The following is a 20,640-nucleotide window of genomic DNA, read 5'->3' as shown; positions in this document are numbered from 1 at the left end:
CATCCTAAATATTTCTTTGATCAAATTCATCACTTATTGATGGAAAAAGCCATCATCAGGTTATTTTTGATCATAAACATATATTTAGGGCTGAAAATAACTCACAAGGAATTTACACAAGGATTTCTGGCAGGTGTAAATGCATCCACAACTTCAGATGTCTCCTCTACCTGCGATAAGAAATATGCAGTTTGAAATTCCGCTCAATGGATGGGAAGAGAATGTTCCAAGCCATATTTGTGTTGGAAGTTTGGAACCCACAAGAGCATGTCTATTTGTGTACAGTCACAGTCTGCGATTCTATTTTATGCCACTCTGGAAATGCTCATAATCCCACTCAAGCAGAGAACTTCCAGAATGTGCATAGGAACAGACCACCAACCACAACAGGTGGAAATGTAGGCAAGGGTTTTTGTTCATGGGTAGAAATGCTTCCCTGGCAGATAAAAAGAAAAACAAAAGTCTACCATTGCTCAGGCTGATTTATTTCCCCACTCGTAATATTATGTTCTGTAGTATTCATACAGGGAGATTAAAAGATGTCACATGACAACCCCAGAGTTCAGCTGGACACCTGGTTGGTGCTGCTTACTAGGTATACTTGTTTGAATCCTTGTGAAGAAAAAAACTATACAAGTAAGTTCAGGTGAAGATGCAATTTGTGAAAAGATTGTCTTTAAAACTCACCCAGAACTCCAGGATGCCATGATGTAGTGCAAATAGGAGACAAACAATAATTAGCATGGGACTCTTGACATGAAAACTGATGGTCTATTTGCTTATATGCTGCTTATCTGAAAAAGCTACATACATTAATAGTTACAAATGCTGGGGCAGATTTACACTCAATTTTCTATGACTAGGTGTGACTTCAGCATTAAAATATGATAGGGCGCGATGCCAAAAAGCTCACCATATGTGATGTGCTGGCCTTTTGTCCCGTCTGGTGTGTCTCTCCTCTTCTGGTGAGATTTTGATGATGACGAGCAGGAAAGGGAAGGACTTCCTTACATGAGAGCAGCTCCTGAATTGGTTTGAGTAGGCTAACCCAGTCCTCATTTTGAGGCTGGGGGTCAGTGCTAGCAATCCCCGGCTGTTTCACAACAGTGGAATTGCTGGGTCTGCAGTGTGCATGTCAGGCGCATGTCAGGCTGGCTGTAGCAAGACAGCTGGGCAATCCAACATGCTCACAGGGTAACTCATTGAATCCAACAGTAGAGCAGCCATACTACAAGTGAAAGTCAAAGCAAAATCTTCTTGTATCAGCCCACGGCAAGTGACTCACAACCAGTGAATAGTGTTGCTCATTTATTAAAGAACATTAAAAGCGGAAAGGAAAACAAATGTCAACTTATAATTTAGAAAAACACCTTTCATTTAATTCCCAAAGATCATATATGTGTTTTTCCAGGGTGTCAAATCACATTATAGACATGGGACCCAATTCACAAAGGATTTGCTGGGATGTGACCTTCCTTGTACTGCTCTGGGCTTATTCCTCAATTGCCGGGCTAAATCAGGAGTAAATCATGATTAATCCTGACTTACTCATGAAATTCAGGAGCACACCTGTCAATCAATCAATCAATCAATCAATCAATCAATCAATCAATCAATCAAGGAATTGTCCAGGGTGCTACTCATGCGTGAGGGTCTCAAGGTGCTGGGGGCATGCAGCTCTGTTCAGTCGAAGAGCCCGGTCATGAGGATCCTGCTGAAGATGTTCAGAGAGGGGGAGCGCCTGCGGTTGAGATCGTTCCAGGTCTTGGCCGCAACACCAGGAGTACTCTATGAGTAAATACCACATACTCATTGCAGAATATGTGTGAATCTGGCCATTGCGTTTTGGGCATGTATTTTCAATAATTACACAGTTAAAAACATATTGTTCCTTTTCAAAACCTGACAGATGATTTAAGAGAGACTTTTAACATGCTTAGATACTATTACTCACTAAGTGCCACATTCTAATTCTTTATTTTTTGCCCACTATGACACTAAAGCTATGAACGGCAAATATGCAGATCAGGCATTTCCAATCATTCACTTCTAACCTTTGTGTTTCATATTGTAATTCCAATTATCTATGCACCACTGTGTTGGTACTGTCTATCTTTTTGTACCCAGTTTGAAGAGAAAATAACACACAAAGCACTGTATCATGAACCAACTATGGGGAATATTTACTATGAAACTTTGGAGAGCGGTGTTAAGCCAAGAAGGCTATCACCGCACTCCTACAGTTTCCAAACGCAGGGTTGCACCATGTTCACGAGAATAAGGTGCACCCCAGAGTTTCCCTTGGTTCTGGCACTAAATGTAGCTGCCTAGTGCCAACACAGGCACTCTTGCACCATTGTGCAAGGATGCCTGCGTAGCAAGGAAAGATTGTTTATGTACAGGAAGGTGTCCCTTCCTTCACAAAAACAATCAGTAATGGCGTTTTGTAACTTCTATGTTTGCCAAATAATTTTTTTAAATGATTGTTTATGTGCCGTGAGGGACACCTTCCTGCACATAAACTTTCAATGGTCTTTTGCTGTTTCTATGTGTGCTGCACAAAGTGACTCACATTTCCAATGCTGTCTCTGCCACTCTAGGTCTTCGGCTGTAAGTACTATGAACTTCCTCAGTCTCTGAAATTTCCAGACCTATAACCTCTCTGGTGTCAATTAGCACTTGTGTGCTCTGCAGTAGTACTCAAGACCCCTTGGTGGAGGGCCTCGAATTTTCTTCAGCAGCAGCGGCAGTTGGGCTAAGGGCACGGGCACACAGGTGATGCTGTGCGGCATTGGGAGAGACCAGCTTAAAGGCTCAAGGGGCGCTCTCCTCACCGCACAGCGGCCGACATTTGAAGGGGAGGTGGAAGGGAGGAGCAGCTGGGAGGTGGGAGTGGACGAATGGAAGAGCGGGGGCGCGGCCGTAGGGGATGCAGCGGTGGGAAACAGGAGTGAGGAACAGCGAGGGGTACAGAAGGCAAAAAAGGGCACAGGGCACAGGATGGCACAAGACAAAATAAACAGTGACAACAAGCAATACAATTACGCTAAGGCAAAAGTGAAGCGAGCGTGGGGACGGGGCAGCAGGGGACGCAGCGGCAGGAAAGCCACGGGAGGAACTGCGAGGGGTACAGAAGGCAAAAAAGGGCACAGGGCACAGGATGACACAAGACAAAATAAACAGTGGCAACAAAAGCAATACAATTACGCTAAGGCAAAAGTGAAGCGAGCGGGGGGGCGGGGTCGCAGGGGACACAGCGGCCGGAAAAGCGTGGGAGGAACGGTGAGAAGGAGAGAGGGGCACAGAGCACAGAATAGCACAAGAGGGTAAAGGGAGGAATGAAACGAAGAGAAAAAATAACAAAGACAACAAGCAATGCAATAACACTGAGCAACCTACGGCCTACCACTGGCCATCAGGGATGAGGTGCAGGCGGTAGCCTGTGGGTGGAGGAGGGCCTTGAACTTCCGTCAGCAGCAGCGGCAGCAGCAGCGGCAGCTGGGCTAAGGGCACGGGCACACAGGTGGTGCTGTGCGGCGTGGAGAGCGACCTGCCTAAAGGGTCAAGGGTCGCTCCCCCATGTACTAGCTTGGTATTAATAAACTAATATAAATTGTTCATTTTAGTTAGGTGAATATGTCAGCGACAAAAGTAATGTTATGAACTAAAAAAATGCAAAAAATCACCAGTTAAAGTTCACCGAGCTAACTATACCCCCCGCCATGCACAGCTTATGACTTCACATATTATATCACTCATATCATTTATGGCATCACTGATGACATCTCAAATGACATAATTGATAAAATCACAGATAATATCACTGAAGACATCATCCAAGCTTCCTTTGCACAGATTGCTCTATAAACTAGCATGGCATTAGATGCCTGAAAGTCAGTATAGAATAGCTCAGAATAATATGATGCATCATTAATGACATCACATATCCAACTCATTTGGTTGTAGCACCAAGGGTTATTTGCAACATTGACCCTATACTGTACACTTCACGGATAGCTCAGTTCACATTTACAATCAACAACACATATATATGACAACCTTATTGCAAATGGTGTTCAATCTGTGTACAAGTGTTCAGGGAAATCCATGTCTCTCAAGATTCTCAACTTCTCTTTGAAATTGAATAACCTTCTATGAACAGCCTTTATCTGTCATCTCATGTCTCACAGTCGCCAAATCTACATTGAGAAATGAAGTTCATATGAGTAGAAAAGTGGCTACTTAAACACTGTTTACACTATGGAGAGACTTTACTTCACAAGGTCATACTACCTGCAGTCTTCATATTGTGTTGAAAAATGTACAGATACACCATCTTCTGAAGTTAAACATGCACACATACATATGTTAGTAACTGGTGCACACAGTTTTCTATGTTATGTAGAAATTGTCATGCTGAGACAATTCTGTCCAATAACTCAAGGTTGCTTCCAGAACTTAGGATCTATTATATAGAATATTTGTCGTCTTGAAAACGTTTTCTGAAGAGCTAAAAAAAACCTGTGTGACAGAACTCGTCAATTGTCATCTGAAAACAGAATAATTTTCAGTACAAGGATTTATAAGATGTTCAATGCTTCTGTACATATATGATACATTAGATGCCATTAGTGATGTCACTGACCCTATTATGAGTGATGTAATATGTGAAGTCATAAGTAGTGCATTGCAGGATGTAACCTATAGTTAGCTCGAATAAGTATAACTACTGACTTTCTATGTTGTTGTGTGTGCAAAATCTGATCCTAACTTTACCATCCATGTAGCCTTTGTTTTTTTCCGTGAATTTCACAGTATTTTTATTCTAACATTTACAACAATTTCACCCATACGTTCAATTTAGTAATATCCATTTTCACCAGATTAAATATACATTTTATGAACACACATTATTAGCATACATTTTAAAAGTAACAAATAACAAAACATCCTAAGGTAACTTGTGTACATTTTTTATAAATGCAATGCAGCTAGGGGCATATTTATAAGCCCTGTGCGCCGCAGGTACATTGCTTTTTTTGATTCTCCAGAGTCTCAGACTGCAGAACCATATCTATGCAGCCTTGCAAAGCCACTTTGCATGGCTTTTCATGGAATGTCTGCAACACAAGTCGCTGCGTTGCCTTACTCTGCATCACAGGTCATTCCATGGGCGTTGGGGTGCTTTTCCCCTACAACACCAATGTGTTTTGACACATTCCTAGATTTAAACAGCAGAACAGCCTGTTTCAGCCTGAATTATTACATTCTTTGTTTTATTATTTGAGAAACACTGCTTCATTTTTAATACAATCTGCAAACCTTGCAAACATCTTTCTACATTCAAACTCTACTTTTCAAAAGCTATATTAACATCTACACTTCTCCAAACAGCATTTCACTCTGAAAACATGGTGTACAATAAGTTTACAAACACTAGTACACTTACTGACACTTCACGACAAAGTTCATAAAATATTTTACTAAATATCTGAACTTGGAGTTCTTTCTCAAATTCAGGTAAGCCTGGCCAGTTTCCGTTCCGTTTGTGCAGTTTGCGCAGTTTATCATACTCTACACTTTGCTGTAAGTTGGCAAGCATGAGTGAGGAAAATCCAACGCTAGACGACTCTCCAGTGAGATTTCTCAACGTGGACAATCACGTATGGTTACTACCACTCACATTGATAAACTTTCTGTTCACATTGAGGAAGCTGCCACTCAAGTAAAACTTCTACTCGAGCGGCAGAAAGAAGCAGCGCTCTCTTGCACTGTGTGAGATGCCATTGATGCTGATTTTTTTAGCATGGGACAAACATCTGGTGCTAAAAATCAGTGCGAACGGCACAAGGGAACCCACTCTGCCGCTCACAGAACTCCACACAGCTTGACAGAGTATTTTTGTCACTTCACGGAGTTCCACATAGCAGAACTCCGCAAACTACGTCGATGTTGAAAATTCAAATGACCACACCAGTCTCTTTCAGCTCCACATAAATTCACTTCTACAGAGCACAACTCAAAGAGACCATCTTCTCCTGCAAAGCACCAAGGGCAGACTAAGCTAGCTCTGGTTTTGCACCCAGTCACATGACAGCTTCTATACAACCATTTCATAAGAATGGTAACTATTGCTTCAGCCTTGGCCCTTTTTTAGGATGAGCCTAGACAGCGATTGCGCTGTCTGCACGACCTGTTGTATTGTATTCTATGTGTATTAAACAATTAACTGCTTTCTATTGGCTGTTGGTTGTGCCATTCAAAAATGTAGCCTTTGTATTGGTGTTGGGTTGTAAAAGTCCCTCTCTTCTCTCCTTCTGGTGATTTCACTTAGTGAGTATTTAGTTTGGCCATCACACTGTGTAGTGTGTGATGGCCCCTGTTTACAGAGACGTGCATCTGTTAGCAATTATCCTTATCGTAACTGCAATCTGACTTCCATTCTGACCTAAAGAAGCTCTTTGGCTTTGTTTCTGTTTCAGTGTGCATCTGTTAGCAACTATCCTTATCTTAACTGCAGTTTCACTTCAATTCCAACCTAAAAAAAGCCCTGTGCCTTTGTTTATGTTTTAACGTGCATCTGTTATGAATTAAACTGATCGTAACTGCAGTATGACTTTTATTCCAACACTCAAACTTAAAAATGATATTAAAAAAACACAGAGCTCTTTTGTTACAAATATTAAACTTTGTCTGTTATTAATTAAATAATACTGTAGAGCATTTTTAGTTTCCTTTTCTGTTGAAATTGTTGGGGTTTGTTTTCCGCTTTGCCTGCAGACATGGGCAGAGATGCTGGAGTCATGGAAGGTGTGGTTAGAAGTAAATCGCAGTGCATATGCACTTGTTTCGGCACCAGCTTTTTAGAGCTAACAATGATGAGCACTGTCAGGACCAGGGCCAATTAAAGCTGGTGTTAATAAAAAATACGTTAGAGCATTGTTTGTTTCTTTTTCTTTTGACATTTGTTATGTTATGTTATGTTATTTTTATTCAGCGCACAGCTACTCGGAAGTGTCCCGGCGCTGTAGACCGCTGGGGAACCCGTCCTGGCTATCCCTGTGAGATGGTCCCTACTGGGTATCTCCAAGGTGAAACCAGGCATCCCCGGCGAATGCGGGGGGCTGTTGTGGAGATGAGACAAGCTAATGCCTAGAGTTGCCGAGTGTGATCCCTGGTTAGAGTAGGCACCGAGGCGAGAATTATCGAGTCCGCTGGCCCTGGTCCAAGACCCTGCCGCGTCAGGAATTGAACCCTGGTCCCGGGCCGTCCTCTGCTTTCGGGTCTGCTGCCTCTAACCAGTGAGCCACACCACTCCACCATTGTCGGGGTTTGTTTTCTGGTTTGCCAGCGGACATTGGCAGAGATGCTGGAGTCATGTAAGGTGTGCCTGGAAGTAAATCGCAGTGTATATGTACTTTTTAAAGATAACAATGGTGAGCACCGGTTGGACCCGAGCCAATTAAAGCTGGTGTTATTAAAAATTACATTAGAGCATTTTTAGTTTCCTTTTCTGTTGTCGCTGTCAGGTTTGTTTTCTGTTTTGCCAGCGGGCATGGGCAGAGATGCTGGAGTCATGTAAGGTGTGGCTGGAAGTAAATCGCAGCGCATATGCACTATTTAGAGCTAACGATGGTGAGCACCGGCAGGACCCGGGTCAATTAAAGCTGGTGTTATTAAAAATACTGTAAAGTATTTTTAGTTTCCTTTTCTGTTGACGTTGTTGGGGTTTGTTTTCCGTTTTGCCAGCGGACATGGTCAGAGATGCTGGATTCATGTCTGGTGTGGCTGGAAGTAAATTGCAGTGCATATGGAGTTCTTTCGGCGCCAGCATTTTAGAGCTAACAGTGGTGAGCACTGGCAGAAGTTGGCTCAATTAAAGCTGTGTCTGTTGGTGTAATTAATAAAACTATACCAAACTTAAAAATAATATTAAAAAAACACAGAGCATTTTATTTTACTATATAAGCATTGCTTTAATACTTTCACTGCTCTTTAATACTTTTTATATGCTAAACTCCAATATAAGGCGAGACCTATTGGCACTGCCAATGCTCATTTTACTTCTACCCATACATATTCACAAGACTCTCATAAAATCGTAAAACACCTTATGGCAGGTCCAGTAATTTTTCCATGGGAGTTTTGCGAGCTCAATAAACCGCCATTAAAAATTAAGTATCTGCTCATCACAGTACTTATCTCTCACACACTTCCTCTCAAAAACAAGGACCATGGTTGGCTGGGTGCAACCTGAACTGAAAGCTGCAGGGGTTTTGCAGTGATCATGGTTACATCATGACATGGTCAGTGTGAATCGCAAAATTAATCCAACAGAATACTGTAATTGGCAGGACACAACCTGAACAGGAAGTTAAGGCAGCCATTTTATGTATCACTCGTACAGCTATTGATGTACCCACTCACACACCCATACAGCCACTTAGACACCAACTAGCAGACTGATCCAAACATTCACACAACCAGTCACTCACCCATACATTCATTGAGACACCTAATCACTCACTTATACATTCAGTCACACACCCACTGAATCATCCATACAGACAATCATACACACACTGATTTACCAATGCACCTTGATATATCTATATACTTAAGACTCATAAACTTTTAAATTCACAGTTACTAGTGTAGTATGGGTTAGCCACTCCCTATTTACAACACTAAGTTAGCATAATCGAGCCAACTGTTAGAAAGCCAGCTTGCCGTTTCTGCTGCTTTGCACGCGACACTGTTGTTATATGTTATTCATTTTAGAAATGCTTACTCGACTTTGCCTTACAGGATAACAGTTTATTGTTTAACATTCGCAACAGTGTGCTGCGACCTTCGTCTGTACATCATGTAAAGAACAAGTCTAGGACACTAGACGGTGCAGAGTGTTGTGTTCAGATTGATCGTACCACTTTTTAGACATATCATACATGCAGCTGCCAATATCTGAAGGACACGTGCCTTTAATATTACAGTACAGAATGTTTTAGAATTCATTCGAACAGAAGAGCTGTTGCATGAGAGAACTAGCTGATCCTTTGATGTGATTCCACTAAGCTGATCTATACGGTATGGGGTCCCCCCTATTAGCCTAAGAGACCTTCTATTAGTCTAATAATAATGTATTAGTTACTAGAGAAAGGAGTGTGGCTGCATACCACTGTCATTATTATTATGATTGCTCCTTTTATTCTGTATGGTATTGTAACAATGCTGATGGTTTTGATCTTAACCATTTGTCTGCTAGTGTTAGCCAAAGTACTGCATCTTAGGACGCGAGGTTTATAAAATAAACTCTTTAAACTTTACTGTGTCTGTATTATTCTGTTGTGGACTGTTAAATAAGTACAAACAGGTATTTCGGATTCCCACAACTCCTGAGAAATATCTAAGTTGCATGTTCTGGGTTGTCTATACATTGGGACCGCCTAGCTAGATCTAGGCTAACGAATGGGACACTAAGCTAGTCGGATATGGGGTTCTTGGTTCTGAGGGGAGTTTCTGGTACACCACAATTCTATGAGGTCCTGGTTTCCTGCGCATAGTTCTGTGCATAAGCAGAATCCCTGCAACATGGCGCCCAATATTTGGTCTTATGATCTGATACGCCTTAGTAGTACTTTTATTAGTCCACAATGCCCTCACTCTGGTTTTCGGATAACGGGAGTGACGGCTTAATCTACCTAGGTTTCGACTAAAGGTTTGTTCAAGCTTGATAATTAAAAAGATTTGTTTTTACTGAACCCAAGTGCTACTGTAGAACTTGTCGTTATTCTTTAGTGTGTCCTAATGGCGGTCGATATAGCCGCGCATAGTCGGGTTCCTCTGCGTCAACATTTGAGGACGTATGGGGTGCCTGATGACAGGCTGGCTGTGGTCTTTGTGGTAGCTGCTGACGCAGCACACCCTTATGAGTTGTTTTACTCTTGGGTGACTTTTCCAGAGGTGGATGACGATGATACGTTCCACACCTACACTGCCACACAAGTACCTGCAGCTTATGCTCCGTATAGGACACTAGAAATACCTATTTCTGACTGTCAGCATACCATATGGTTAAATGGCGCCCTTCCCCATACGGTGGCACCGCCAAGACTTGGCCCTTTGTCAATTGCAGGGGCTGATTGGCCGGTGCTTGCCGGTTTTACACCCCATCCAATCTACTTGACGGTTGGGGTGGCAGACTTACGAGTACTGCACACTGCCCTGATTACGGTCCATAGGGCTTTAGTGCAGTACGTGTCTCGCAACGTACAGGTGGGGGCACCTGCTGTTGCGGGTCACACGACTGACCACCGAGCTGTGGTCATTAGTCCCGTGATGGTTAATGCGGTTGTAGGCAAGCGCCCCCAAAATAAGGATGAATTTCCTTACTGGCTTGCTGAAAAGTTTGATCAACTGGAAGCCGTGTTTCCAAACACTTCTGCTGTGGATAAACACAGGATACTCACCATTACCTTGCCGAAGGATCTGGTACCTGATATTGTCGATTGTAACAATTGGGGCACGGTCTTTGCTGCGACCTATTCGAAGTGCTATGGCACTCCGTCTATGTCTGTACTACCCTCTGTCATCAAGAAAGTTCAGGAAAATCATGGTGCAGAGGCGGCCATTGAATTGGGAATGAGGCTTGTCGACAGCTTCCATGTGGTTTCTTCCATGGTGATGGGGAACCTAAAAGGAGATGCTCTACAGTTCCAAGTAGGCAATATGCTGGAACTTGTGGCTCCTACCGACAGGCCCAGAGAATTTGCAAAAATTATTGCAAAAGCCTACAGAATGGTGGGACGTAGCGCCTTAGGCGTGAAACCCACCGTTAAGATTCCTGATGTAGTACAGCAGACTAAGGTGAGTTCATCTACAAAAGACGAAAAGCCCAAGTTTCCGAAAGAAAGTTGGCGTAACAAAAAACAGGGGAAGCAGCAACAGAAGCGTAGGTCGCGTTCTGCCTCGCCAGTTCAGTCGTCTACTGAACGCAAATATGATTTGCGCGATCGTTCTAATATTAAGTCACCTGACAGATTTCAGGTTTCTGAACGCTCTCCTCGTTCTTCACAGGAAACATCGGCTTCACAATCCGGTGGCGGAGACCGTGGAAGAGGAAGGGGTGCTCAAGGTCGTGAGCAACCCCGCCAGACTGAAGTTAAAGGCAAGCAAGACGACGCTGCGCGTCAAAGACCTCCGTTTCAGAAAAAGAAGGTTGTTGCTCTAACTGCGAGATATGCCTCAGATGGTACGGACACTGCTTCAGAACCGGACATGGGCTCTAACGGTGTTAGACAGCGCGGCGGAAGTTACAGTAGTGCGGCAAGCACTGCGTCAGTATCTGGAGGTGACAGCAACTGATACATATGTGAGTGTTGAAACTGCTGATACTCGCGTAGCTCCCCCTGAACAGATGTTTGACATAATCCTTAAAATAGAGGGTGACATACATCGTAGAATTAGAGTAGTTTTTTGGGATAATTTATCCTCCACTTATGACATTCTGTTAGCAGAAGAGGATTGGCCTCCGGCTTTCATTTTAGATGCTCCTAGAGGGGAGGTGGTGATCCTCCCCTCCTTTGGGCACACAGTGCCTATGGAACATACTAACAGGTTGGCCGGGGAGTGGGCGCAGGTGCAAGCGCCTGCGTTGTATCGCAATCAAGTGGGCTGGGATAAAATTTCTCCCGACCATACTATTCCGTTGCGGTCCGATCCCCAGCCTCAACCCCAATATCCCATGCGTCGCGAGGCTAGATCTCACGTCGCGACTATCCTTGAACAATTGGAATATCAGGGAGTAATTGAAACTTGTGTGTCACCTATGAATAACCCTTTATTCACTGTGACGAAGCCTGATGGGTCGTACCGCCTAGTTTTGGATTACCGGCACTTAAACTCTCACTGCCGGACGTGCGCGGTACAGAATACTCACAGTTCGGCTCTCGTCGATAGTCTTGTGAGAAAACGGGTTAAAACCACACTTGACATTTCCAATGGCTTTTACAGCCATAACCTGTCCCCTCAGAGTAGTGAGTGGACGGCTTTTACCTCGGGCGGTAAACAAAGAAAGTTTAAAAGGCTACCTATGGGCTATAAGAACAGCCCTGGGGTCTTTGCTGCTCGAGTGGTCTCGCTCCTAGAGTATATAGACCCGGATGCATACTCGTATGTCGATGACATCTATCTAACAGACGACGAGTTGCTCCCACACCTTGCTCGCGTGGATGGCATAATTACTACGTTTGCTGACTTTGGATACAAATTCGATTTTGCGAAGTGCCACATTGCCGAGTTCACAGTGTTGTTCTTGGGGTACGAACTCAATAGTGAGGGTCGCGGCTTGGCTCCGCACTTCCTTGAGAAGTGTGCACGCCTTTGTACTCCTACAACGCTGAAAAAATTGCAATCATTGCTGGGTTTTCTGAATTACGGTCGTACCTACATTCCTGATTATGCCCAGCATATCAAGACGCTTTATGCCTTGGTACAACCTACTTTTACCAAATCATGCTGGCTGCCTTAGCATACAGCTGCATTACAAACTTTGCAGTCTGATCTTCTTGCTTCTAAATACTTACAAACTCGTGATAACCACACTAACCTGGTCATTAGAATTGTACCAGGCGCGGTGGGTTTCACGTACTTAACGTTCAATGAGGGCGACACTGTCCCCATTGCATACAAATCTCATCTGTACACTTCGGCTGAGCTGCGCTTTTCCTCTGTCGAAAAAGTACTGACAGCAGTTCAGATGGCGATCCTGAAAGAATGAGCGCTATCACAGGGAAAGCACATGCTGGTGGTAACACCGTACCCTGCCCTATAGGCAGTCACTAAAGCTAGTGTACCAAATTCTAAGGCTTTGCATCCAAGGTGGATACAATGGGCAACCTCATTCGCTTCGCCAGACGTCACATATATCTTTGACGCGGCGTTGCAGTCTAAGGAGTTCTTGGATTATGAGTTCGTTCATCCGACTCCTTCAACGTTGCGCCCACTGGAGGAGTACCGTTGTGCCATTTACACTGATGGGTCGGCGCAACCCGCTACTGGATCGAAGCACGCCTATTCAGCTGCCTGCGCAATTGTTGTGGGTACTTTCGTGAATGGAGAGTTCCAATCTGAAGCTGTGCATACACAGACATTGGGTGATTGTACCGCGCAGTTGGCTGAAGTTCGTGCTCTGGTGCTTGCACTGGAGTACGCTGATCTTCGAATCCCCACTCTTGTGGTGTGTGATTCGTTCTATTGTGTTCAATCTTACAATGACAATCTACATTTTTGGATTCAGAATGATTTTCATGATTCCAAAGGTAGCACAATAAAGCATAAAACGCTTTGGGTTCGAGTGGCAGCACTTAAAGAACTGCTACCACTCGTGAATGTAATTCACACTCTTGGTCACCAACTAGTTGGTGTCCATGCTGTCGGTAACAGTTTGGCTGACGAGGCAGCAAAAAAAGCAGTGGCAACATATCTAGTAGCAGCAGTTACAAGATCCAAAAGTAAGATCGATGATGACATCTTGGCAGCTATTGCTGCTTCCGAGACCGGGACAACTTTTCCGAAAGGTTTCCCTTCTCGATACCATTATCGCTTAAGTCCTGATAACGTCCCGTTAGTGAGGATTAACGACAGGGTGATTCCGAACGTGGACCGTAGATACTCTTTGATATCAGCTGCTCACGAGGGTGTTGCGTCTGCGCATGCCGGAGTGTCGGCTACTGTATCTCTGTTGCAACAACGTTACTGGTGGTACCGTTTGTACAAACAAGCGTGGGCATATGTTCTTACTTGTGAAATTTGATTAAGCCTTCCACTGCAGCGCGTCCACCACAAACACAGTTGCATATATCTAATCAACCACTCGCGTGCGTTTATTTAGATCACTGCGGTCCTTTTACCTCTGATACTGCGTACAAATACATCTTGGTTGCAGTTGATTCGTGCACACTTTTCCTGTGGGTATGGCCACAAAGGAGTGCTGATGCCAGAACTGTCATCAAGGATTTGCGTGTCTTTGTAGGGAGTTTTGCATGTGGTACCCTTCATTCTGATCAGGGTCCTGCGTTCGCCTCACGAGCGTACAAGGAGGCCATGAGAGATTTGGGGGTCCAAGTCAAATTTTCGTCTCCATACCGGCCTGAGGGCAACAGTGTTGTGGAGCGGATGAACTGTGACCTAAAGCAATCTTTGACAGCGAGGGTATTAGGTACAGGCCGGAACTGGCTCTCCCACTTGTTTGACGTACAATGTGCACTTAATAATCTCACTAGAAGGTTTCTGGGTGGGAGGACCCCGTACATGATGCTCTTTGGAGTAAGAATGTTTGTCCCGGACCTTGATGGTCTAGACATGGCGGCAGCGGCCTCCCCTTTTGACCTAGATGACCACTGTGCTGTATTGCAGAATCTACAAGAAGCAAGAGACACTCTAGCGAAAGGACCCGTACCCTCTACATCAGAAGCTGCGCTCCAGATTCCGGTAGTCGGCTGGCTACCTCGAGTTGGTGACCTGGTCCGTGAGAAGGTGGAGAACAAGAAGGAGTTCGGCCCCTCTTATGGTGCACCGGTCCCGGTGCTTGGAGTCCTGGGTACACGTACACTTGTTTTACCTCCACTTCCTGGTCGCAAGGATAACAGGTACATCTCGATTGACAATGTCAAGCTACAGCGGGTGGCCGATTCTCCATAGTATGACACCTTCAGTTTCTTGCCCTTCGATGCTGAGAAACTCGGTTGTGGTACCACCCTCTAACATCTTGTCTGAAGTTTCCGTTCAGCTTGTAGTTGCTACTCCCCCGTATGCCATCTAATGCTGGTGGTTTACCTGATGATCCTGAGTATGCTTATCCAACAGAAGTACCTTTGCCTCTATTACATTCAACAACAATTGCCCAGTCACATTCTTCCTTTGAAACTGAATCATTGACTTCCACTGCCCCTTCCAAAATTTCTAAATTTTTTGCCTGGTTCAAGAGACATTTTTTGGTTGCACCTTGGACTTACATCTGGCTGGTGCTAATAAGTATTTTTTTATTCATGTCCATTGGCTTTGTGGTAGTGTTTTTTAAATTGATCAATGGACACTACCTGAATGAACGATCTGCAATTCGTTTAATTGATGGAACTTTAGCCCCCCATTCCTCATCACACATCATGAAAAGGGACTAGACTTTTGTGAAAATCACCGCCTGGCCTGTACGTGATGGGATAGCTTGGGATGCTGTGAACTTTCAAATTCATGGTCCCACCGAAGTGATTAATGTGCCAACTGTTTTTCGTGTTTCTATGGGTGATGTAGTTAAACAGAACATCCGATCAGATGATTGGGATGTGCAAGCGATAGAAACACTGTTTTCTGATTTAAAATATTATGCTGCCTTTGATGCTGAGGATTAAATACTGCAAATTACGATGAACAATTTTGCTATCAACATTATGGCACACATTTCCTACACAGGGCAAATACCTTTCGGAATTTTGTTAATTTCACTCAGTGGGAACATTGTCCTGTCCCTATGAGTGGCAGTTCTGCCACTTTAGTGAAAAAATTCACATACTTTTCGGATTTTAGTGTGTCTGACCCTAATTCTTTTTATTTTAAGGTGGCGGTAGAACCAGCTTCTAAGGTTAGACTGAATTGGCTATTGAAGGTTATGACCTCTGGAAAGCTACTATCGATCTTAAATCGGTTTGGGGAACTAAACCGTGGCAGGTACAAGGAACAGAAGCTTTGCATCATGCCTGTCTTATCCCAAATCATGTTATTTTTTAATTCAACTATTTTTCAGACCACCTGTTTTGGATTGGCTATATCTAAAAAATTTAATTCCCCCACAATCCCAGATCTGGGTGCTTATCCTAATTGGGCGAATCACACAGATCTGTCCCTTACTATGTTGCAGTCCCTCGTCTCCAACACCACCTTCAATATTTCAGCAATAGATCCTGAGGGATGGCTGGTGTGGCAGACGGGTTCAGATTCCTGTCAACGTCGGTTTATGAATTTGACACCAGGGTATACACAATTTAGAGTAGACCCTCGTTTTCCATCGTCACACACGGTAACTACCTACTCAGTAGGTAAGTTATGCCAGTCATGGTTGCAACATTCCACATTAGCTTCAGTTAAGCTTCATTTATCACGATTAAATGACAAAATAGATTTGAATGATTTTGTTAAGGGTCCTGCGAGTGGCAGGTCCAAGAGATGGGGTATGCTATTTACAATGAAGTTTGGAAGTTATCGCAAATTGAAGCTGCTTCCAGGCTACGTGCTATTGACAAGGCCAATATGGAGAAAGTATTGGCTGTTATAGATAATAGTATTAACACCTTGTCTTCTAGAATTTATACATTAGATAATATTGTTTCATCTGTCGTAGACATTGTGCAAGATGAAGTGTCTGTGTTATATCATGGTCAAAATCAGTTGCGTTCAATTTTGCAGTTTGCATGGACCTTGCAAACGTTAAAAGCAGGGAAAGTCCCTTGGGATTACATGAATACGTCTTCGTTATTCCTTACTTTTAATTTGACCGATAAACAGCAGTTCATGTCCATGAAAGACGCAACTTACGCATTACTGCACATTGAAAAACTAGAACCTTTACCTTTTTCTATTGCTGAGTTGAATTCGGCTGTATGGCTTGTACACGGATTGATCATGTTGCCTTTTTCAAGGTTTAAGTTCAGTTCATGCATGAAGCATTATGCCATAGGCAGATATGAACAGCTTGTTAATGCCTTCCTGCACGAAGTTTGTTCACTTCCTTTCACATATAGATGCGTGAGGGATGGCAAGGAAGTTTACTTAAAAGGTGAAGAATGCACTTCCGCTCCTGATCATTCTGTGGTTTGTAGACATATACAATTACATGGCGCTTGCAATATACACGCTCTAATTTAGCTTGTGTCCTAAAGGTATTCCGATGCCAGTTATAACGTCGTCTTTTAAGCTGCTTGCCAACGGTAGTTATTTGCTTTTAAATAATGAAGCTTGCTGTGGGGTGCTAGTGGGTATTCCTTACATAGTCACCGTTTCACAAAGGGTGGTTTGCTGTAATAACGTCCTTTTCCCACCCCCGCATGGCAGGCTCGATATATCCATCTGGCCGGCGATAACAAACTTGAACGCAGAGTTCGACAGGATGAGTAGAATAAGAGCTCTTTTGTCTCAAAAAGAAGTTTCTTTGACTTCGTCCCGTGAAACATTTCTTCTTCAGATAGCAAACACACGCACTGAAGTACAAGCTCTTTTAAATACTGACCTCCCCCTACATTTTGGAACGTTGATACAGACTATCTTTAATGCTTCGTCTACGACTGGCCTTGTTCATTTTTTTTAAATTGTCGGCTCAGGCCTCGTGACATCTTTCCAAACCATTTTTGGTGTGATCCCCGCGTTTTTACATTCTATTTTTTCAAGTGTCTTCGGAGGGTTTCCCTTGCTACTGGCTCTTGGGGCCGGGATCCTCTTGTTGATCTGCGCCTTTCGTTATGGCTACACGCCTGGGGTTACAAGACAGAATGCTCTGCCTGCTACATCTTCGTAGCCAGATGCTTGATTACTATGGCACTTTACCGCTGGCGACCTTAAGCGTCAAGTATGGATTGTCATTCCGGTTTTCTTATTTTACCTGTGTGCAGCCCGTCTTTCATTGCCTATATTGTCCCTTCCAATGGGCTCTGGACTTGTGTCTGTCAAACTTGGTGTCACCTGACCTGGATTTTGATGAACTGATGTGTCCGTTACTGGATCATGAATTTGCTTATTCTGGAATTGGGTTCATGGCTTTGGGTGCTACACAAGGAGTCCTTGGTAACTGGGATATCGGAGAGGCCGCTATTGAATTCCTTGAACGAAGTTATCTCGAGGATGCTGACAGTTGTCCTGTTATGGTGCTGGATGCTCCGATAATTGAGGAACACGTGTGTTCCTTTCCACTACTAAATTGGATGGCAGATACTTTTGCGGAACGCTCCAATGATTTCCTCTTGGAAGCTGTTGCAACTTATGGTGCATATACGTTGATGGATTGACTGTGTCACATAGTCAACACAGGATGCATCCATAGATGTCATTTTTTTTTTATCGAAAATTTTTTAATGTTTTTTTCTCTGGGACATCGTTTCTATTTTTTACACAATTTTTTCTTCTTTTTTTCTCTAACTTTACACTTACCTTATATGGACTTATAGTTCATGCTCTTGGTTCTGTTCTATATCACTTGAACTCTGCGATCTTGATAAGTGCGCCCCTAGTGGTTAGTGATTCGATCAAGGGGGGGTGTAGTATGGGTTAGCCACTCCCTATTTACAACACTAAGTTAGCATAACCGAGCCAACTGTTAGAAAGCCAGCTTGCCGTTTCTGCTGCTTTGCACGCGACACTGTTGTTATATGTTATTCATTTTAGAAATGCTTACTCGACTTTGCCTTACAGGATAACAGTTTATTGTTTAACATTCTTAACAGTGTGCTGCGACCTTCGTCTGTACATCATGTAAAGAAGAAGTCTAGGACACTAGACGGTGCAGAGTGTTGTGTTCAGATTGATCGTACCACTTTTTAGACATATCATACATGCAGCTGCCAATATCTGAAGGACAAGTGCCTTTAATATTACAGTACAGAATGTTTTAGAATTCATTCGAACAGAAGAGCTGATGCATGAGAGAGCTAGCTGATCCTTTGATGTGATTCCACTAAGCTGATCTATACGGTATGGGGTCCCCCCTATTAGCCTAAGAGACCTTCGATTAGTCTAATAATAATTTATTAGTTGCTAGAGAAAGGAGTGTGGCTGCATACCACTGTCATTATTATTATGATTGCTCCTTTTATTCTGTATGGTATTGTAACAATGCTGATGGTTTTGATCTTAACCATTTGTCTGGTAGTGTTAGCCAAAGTACTGCATCTTAGGACGCGAGGTTTATAAAATAAACACTTTAAACTTTACCGTGTCTGTATTATTCTGTTGTGGACTGTTAAATAAGTACAAACAGGTATTTCGGATTCCCACCACTCCTGAGAAATATCTAAGTTGCATGTTCTGGGTTGTCTATACATTGGGACCGCCTAGCTAGATCTAGGCTAACGAATGGGACACTAAGCTAGTCGGATATGGAGTGTTTGGTTCTGAGGGGAGTTTCTGGTACACCACAATTCTCTGAGGTCCTGGTTTCCTGCGCATAGTTCTGTGCATAAGCAGAATCCCTGCAACACTAGATGATGTCATCAGTGATGTCATCAGTGATGTCAGTGACCATGTTATGAGTGATGTAATATGTGAGGGTATAAGCAGTGCATTGCATGGAGCTCCACTATAGCTGATGAAGGATGTTCTTGGGGGCCAACTGCCCCTCCTGTTACCTCCAGTAAGTCCCACACTGTGTGATTGCTAAGAGGCCTTCAGAGGCAATGCCTCCTTTCTCCACTACTCTGCAAACGCTGCTCCTGGAACACTTTTGGTCGGGAGATGAAGTCCACTTAACTCCTGAGGGACCTTGGGGCCAAAAAGCCCTTCTGGACCCCCCTGTAAGTCCTACACAGAGGAATTCCTGAGAGCATGTCAGAGGCCCCACCCCTATTCTCCACTACTCTACAAACATGACTACTATTATAAAAACCATAGAAATTCACTGAAAAAAACAAAGGTTACTGTGACTTTATAGTTAGGATTTAGCATTTATAAAACCTTAGAAATTCACTTAAAGATCCCAAGGTTACAAGGACGTTACAGTTAGGAATTAGCATTTAAAAAACCTTAGAAATTCACTTAAAAATCCCAAGGTTACAAGGACGTTACAGTTAGGATTTAGCATTTAAAAAACCTTAGAAATTCACTGAAAATGCAAAGGTTACAAGGACGTTATAATTAGGTTCGGATTTCACTTCTACACAACCAGTGAAATTCAGCTGTTGTGGTTAGCTGAGCTAACTATATCTCATGCCCCCATAATGCACAGCCTATGACCTCACTTATAACATTACTTATGACACTCTCACATCCACTCACACACTCAGAGACCCACATAGATACTCATACACCCACTGATAGACCCACACAGACCCATTCACACACTATACAAAAGAACCTCTTTTAACATGGTTAGCTTCTACTTTTTTCCCCGGAACATGATGTGGTTTGGACTGAAAGTGCACTGGGTCCCTGCTAACCAGGTCCTCTGTGACAGATCTCTATCCCTAAACTGTGCCTGTGTTCCACATTTGACACAAATTAAGCCCCCTTGTAAGTCCCTAGTTAATGGTACCCCTGGTACCTAGGGCTTGGAACTGAATAGGGTCTTCTAGGGCTGCAGCGTTAATTGTGCCAACCTAGGGACCACTCACTAAGATCTTGCTCACTGCCATTGCAGGCTACGTGTCTTTGGTGCAGAGAAAACTGAAGAGTCAACATGGCACACAACCCTGTGTGTCATGCCCACAGACATTGCATACGATATGGGCAATCCACCCCTACAGCAGGCTGTACAGCCCTAAGGCAGGGTGCATTATATCCCATGTATGGACATTTCTGCCTTAGGGCATATGACCCTACTATCTCCAGGTCCATTCTTGGAAATTGCAAGTGCACAAGGAAGCCATAGGGAGACCATCGGCTGGA

General features: G+C 43.5%; 1 protein-coding gene across 1 annotated transcript in view; it reads left to right on the top strand.

Moving 5' to 3' along the window:
* The window catches only part of LOC146822289 (protein LEG1 homolog), a 121,096-nt gene that overhangs the window by 65,061 nt on the left and 35,395 nt on the right, over nucleotides 1–20,640 (top strand). The window lies entirely within an intron of this gene.

Source organism: Triturus cristatus, chromosome 6 (genome assembly GCF_964204655.1).
Source record: "Triturus cristatus chromosome 6, aTriCri1.1, whole genome shotgun sequence".
Classification (NCBI taxonomy): domain Eukaryota; kingdom Metazoa; phylum Chordata; class Amphibia; order Caudata; family Salamandridae; genus Triturus; species Triturus cristatus.
The sequence above is the reverse complement of the archived record's forward strand: the minus strand, read 5'-3'. Positions and strand labels throughout refer to the sequence as shown.